Source organism: Malaya genurostris, chromosome 2, assembly GCF_030247185.1.
Source record: "Malaya genurostris strain Urasoe2022 chromosome 2, Malgen_1.1, whole genome shotgun sequence".
Lineage (NCBI taxonomy): Eukaryota > Metazoa > Arthropoda > Insecta > Diptera > Culicidae > Malaya > Malaya genurostris.
In genome coordinates, this window is record NC_080571.1 from 71,531,633 (window position 1) to 71,537,171 (window position 5,539).

Consider the following 5,539-nt stretch of genomic DNA (forward strand, 5'->3'; position numbering starts at 1 on the left):
ACACACACACACACACACACACACACACACACACACACACACACACATTGCTCAGCTCGATGAACTGAGTCGAATGGTATATGACACTTGGCCAATTTTCACTAGTCGGCTTTTCAAGTGATTGCATAACCTTTCTATATGAGAAAGGCAAAACGTAGACATTTCGATAATATCAAGTCAACTTTGGTTGACACATAATAAATAGTAAGTTTATTTGTACAAAAACCTCAGCATAAACAAATATATTTTTCGTTTGCTTAGACCAAAATTTTGATTCAAATCAAGCAGAGATCGTTGTTGAAGTTGATGGGAAAAATTGGATCTAAACAATCATAGTCGAGCTTGAAATGAACATAAATAAAATTCAAAATGTACTAACTGTTTTGTTATTTTAAACATGCCCCAGTTCTCTGCGTGGGGGCTGTGGGGGTGTGAACGTTACCCTTATAGATTCTTCGATAGCGTTGAGCGGTAGATGTCCAAATCCCAACATCGAACGACCGAACACCAAAGAATGACGGGATGGCATGCAACCAACATGCAATGGGTAGCACTATGCCGAAATCGCTACACCGATGTCTTATTGTTTCCGGGATGAAGTTCCTTCAGAAACGTAGTCGCATATTTTCATACTGACACACCTTTATTACTGACAACACAACTTATTTAAAACGAACTATACATGCTTCTAATTTATTCTTAACTAGGTGATATGAACATAACTATAACATGGTAAAATCCCGACGGGCGTGCCACGAATCCATTTCGTGTGTCACCGAGGTAAGGTATCGTTCCAGACTCGTTAAATCTCTCGATGTCGTGATCGATAGACCACGATCAGGTAGCTTTCAATTCGGCGATTTTTTGGTTGAAGCAGGTAAAGATCAGTCTTGCTCTTATCAACCTTCCTTATCACACCAGTAATGATGATTACGGAGATGTTTATGACGATGATGGTGATGGTGATCTGCTCAGCATACTGTGTAGGTAGAATTCTCACTGTCTCGATCTATTTCGGATTAATTCGTCGATCCAGGATCTCTCAATATAGATGCTGCTGCTGAGAGGGGTTCACATAGGGTTGTATTTGTGGGTGGTCTAAAAACTTAATTTCGTTCGGTAATTCTTGCCTCTTTTGACGAGTTTTGAACAACCGAACTACCGAATATTTTCGTTCTGCTGATATTAAAACCTTATTGTCGTGAAAACGACTTACTTTACTATGGGGCGCCTATTCAAAATTTACCCCCTGAGGTAGTGATAAGTTTTTGATCGTGAATATCTCTTGTTGTATCTAACATATCAACATAATTTTTACTACATACCATCGGAAATCTGATCACAATTTTATGGTAAAATTTTCAGTCTGTATTTTTATTATAAACTAGCTGAATTACCCTCCCAAGTAACATTTTTAATATTAATAAATACTTGTAGCTATCTTCAATGCTACATAATAAATCTTGCATTAAAACTTTAAACTCCACGAAAGCCTACTGAAAACCTCTATAAGAGCATGTTCCTGCCAAGTGGACCATTCTTCATAAGGTTTATAAAGCAAAGTGAAGAATCATCATAAAGCTGCGTTAAAACTTCAAATTCAAGAAAATTTTGAAACCAGATTTACGATCAACATTAAATTTATTTGGATGGAATAAATTCCACTATGAATAAACTGTCGTTTTGGTAATACTTTTCTTGATTATATGTGTGTCATATCTGCTTTGAATGCAATCAGTAACAATTTATTGGATTTTATTTACAAGTTTGAGGCTTTTACCGAACGTAAAAACTTCATGCGCTTTTATTTTTATCGTGAATGTACGGATAAAAATACGAATTATAACTAATCGCCTAGAAATAAATACGGTTTTTGCAAAAGTCTCCATGATTTATGAAAATTGTTTTCTGTGATTTATCTTTATTTTTGTATAAAACTATTTCGTGGCGATAAAACTTGTGCATACGTTTTGAAAATGAGTCATAAAAGTCCATCATACTTCCTCGTTTTTGCATTTCGAAGTTTATTTGATGTCAATAAAGGCTACGGCAAAGAACATCATAATGGCGGCCATGAAATTTTCTTTAATGCAAATTACACTTAATCTATGAAGCAATAAATCAAATAGCCCACAACAGGAGTGTCATAAATGTACTTTAGAATCTTCAAATTTGCTCTGAGTGAAACTGTCATTCAATTAACACGCACACACACAAATCTAGATTTATGAAAGAATTTTACTGACAATAATGTTTTAAAGGAAATTTTTTAAAGCAATATTAAGAGCGTTTACATGGTTTTACTCTAGTTCAAATTGATTTATTTTTAGTCCAGTTGTTAGTCTAGGTAAAAGGTTTTATAGAAGCTTTAAAAACTATGATATTACTTGTCAAAAGCGACACTTATTATAGTTGTTATAAAACAAGTAGTGATTAAACAATCAATTATAAAACTCCTATAAATTATAATCAAAACCATAAGGCATTCGAATTGTTACTTGGGCTGCGTTGCTCGGAAATGTTTCGTGAAGGGAAGGCCGAAAAAAATTCTCGAAGTTGTCCTGATGAGTGAAATACTCTGATTGTAGTGAAACATTAGACGGAAACCCGATTGAACAATACTCCGTTCATGTTCAGACTGCGAATGATCAGTGTCCCATCTTAGATCTCACAATAATCATAATTTTCATGGTATTCTCCACAAATTGGGTCAGTTTTATATTTGATCCATTTTGTTAGGAACATTTAAAATACCTTTCTCTCTACAAATACCTGCTTAGTAACCTCCGAGTTTCATATCTATATGTGCTTGTAACGTGCTTCCGTACTTCTTCGTCACAATCGATCTACAATACCTTTGGCTTCCATCGATGTAATCACTTGCTACTGCCTCCTCTTTATAAAAATGTTATGACATCATGGATTGTGCAAAATTTTCCATCTGATAATGATTATTTTATAACGAAACGTTGTTTAACATCATAACTACATTCGTACTATAGAATGACGTTTTTATATAATTTATTTAACCAACGTTTTAACCATTTTAGTCGTTTATCGGAGAGGAAAACCTATAGAATAATGATAATAAAATGCACATTGATTATATGATTTCGTCACTTCAGATCAATGTTGAGAATACATATTTCCCCTTCCTCTTGTAAATATTTTTGTGAACCTCTCTCAGTTGCTAGAAATATACTGTACTCGTAAAGAAGTACCAGTTTTTCGTAAAACCCGATCAATTTTCCCTTACACTTTCCATGTTCTAGGCACTTGCTACACTCGCTCATCCTCAAAAAAATATTACAATCTATTTTGATTTAACTTCCTATTTGTCAGTGAACTTACAACAGATCTCCTCTATGATTACCCTGAGTAGTGTATCTGTGCTTTTCAAAAAATATCGATTCTCAGCTTTGGTACATGAGCCAAACTTGGTGGCGATTCGTTTAGTTGTTTCGTAGTTATGCTGAAACTTAAATACACTCGCGTTCATAGACAAATAAAGATTATTTTCCCTTAGCTCTTTGAATTCCCCGGCAAAATGGAACCAGATCCTTTGAAATTATTCAAAGAAATATACGACCATGAAATTTTTGCCACTCTCTTGTTTTATAAAAAATGGGAGATTAAAATTTATTTTCAGAAACCCCTCCTTCTAGTCTAAATGTCGATTCTATTCAAATTTCGTCATTGACCCTCTCCCCCCATGTTAAAGACACTTCCTACACACTTTCCTCCCTGAAAATGTCCTAATGATGATTTCTGAAGAGCAAGAAGTATCTGTGCCAAATTTGATAGCAATCCGTTCAGTAGTTCCGGAGTTGCGCCGTCACAAACATTACATCCCCTTTTTTAGAGGGACGTACTACATCCACCCCACACGAATACCTTAAGTTGCACAAAAAGTATCTATGGTCTCCTAAAAGTATCGGTTCTCGTCAAATTAAATAAATTTTTTCATGACCCCTGTTTAGCAGCTGTGCCAAGTGTGATAGCAATCCGTTCAGTAGTACCGATTCACTCATCATATCTATCATATCTAAGGTATGGAAAATGTTTGCATGATCTTCAAAAATTATCGATTCTTGTCAAATTTTATGAATTTTTTTTCTTGGCCCCTTCTGTTAATGATACTTGCTACGCTTCCTCCCCTATAAAAATACCTTGACTATTTCTGAAGAGCAATAATTAACTGTACCAAATTTGATAGCAATTCGTTCAATAGCTCCGAAGTTATTCCGTTACAAACATTACACTCCTTTTTTAGAGGCACTTACTACACCCTCTCCCCACAGAATATCCTTATAATCTTATCTAAGTTGTGCAAAAAGTGTGTACCGATTCTCGTTAAATTAGATAATATTTTTAATGACCACCTTTGTTAAGGACACTTGCTAAGCTCCCTCCCGCCATGGAAATATTCTTATAACCATATCTGAAGAGCAAGAAGTACTTGTACCAGGTTTAATAGCAATCCGTTAAGTAGTTTTAAAGTTATGCCATTACAAACATTACACCCCCCTTTTTAAAGGCACTTGCTGCATCCATCCCCCATTAAATTACATCTACGGTATGCAAAATGTTTCTGAGATCTTCAAAAACTATCGGTTTTCATCAAGTTATATTTTTTCATGACCCCTCCTTGGTTATGACACTTGCTACGCTCCCTCACCCCATAAAAATACGCTTATGACCATCTCTGAAGAGCAAGAAGTACATGTGCCAAGTTTGATAGCAATCCGTTCAGTAATTCCGGAGTTATGCCATTGCAAACATTACACCCCCCTTTTTAAAGGCACTTACTACATCCCCCCATATAATCATATTTAATATATGCAAAATGTTTCTATGGTCTTAAAAAAGTATCGATTCTCGTCAAATGAGACAAATTTTTTCATGAGCTCCCCCTGTTAAGAACACTTAGTACGCTCCCTCCCCCCATATAAATACGCTTATAATCATCTCAGAAGAGCAAGAAGTATCTGTGCCAAGTTTGGTGGCAATCCGTTTAGTAGTTTCGGAATTATGCCATTTTAAACATTACACCCCCCTATTTAAAGGCACTTGCTACATCCTCCCCCTATATAGTCATATCTAAGGTATGCAAAATGGTTCTACGGTCTTCAAAACGTATCGATTCTTGTCAAGTGATATGAATTTTTCCATGCCCCCCCTTGTTTATGACACTTGCTAGGCTCCCTCCCATATAAATATACTCCCTAAACCATCTCTGAAATACAATAAGTACCTGTGCCAAGTTTGGTGGCAATCCGTTCAGTAGTTCCGAAGCTATCGCGTTACAAACATACAAACTTACATCCATTTTTATATATATAGATAGATAACTATACTGTCTATTTCATAATATTTAATTGTGTGTCAGAATGTTTAATGTAACTAATCTGAACTTTAGTTCAGGTGCATCGTTTCAAATTCTAGCCGTGAAAAGGGGAATGCTTGCACAATTCATACGATTGTTCGACTAATTGATATTCGGAAGTGTTAATGAACATTTGAGTTGTTTTTTTTTGAA

General features: G+C 35.3%; 1 long non-coding RNA gene across 1 annotated transcript in view; it reads right to left on the minus strand.

Annotated features, from left to right (window-relative positions):
• Positions 1 to 5,352: 5,352 nt before the first annotated feature.
• The window catches only part of LOC131432439 (uncharacterized), a 1,091-nt gene continuing 904 nt past the window's right edge, over positions 5,353 to 5,539 (minus strand). Inside the window, exon 2 of the long non-coding RNA XR_009229862.1 lies at positions 5,353 to 5,539. This exon is cut by the window's right edge and continues 249 nt beyond it. This is a non-coding gene — a long non-coding RNA (uncharacterized LOC131432439).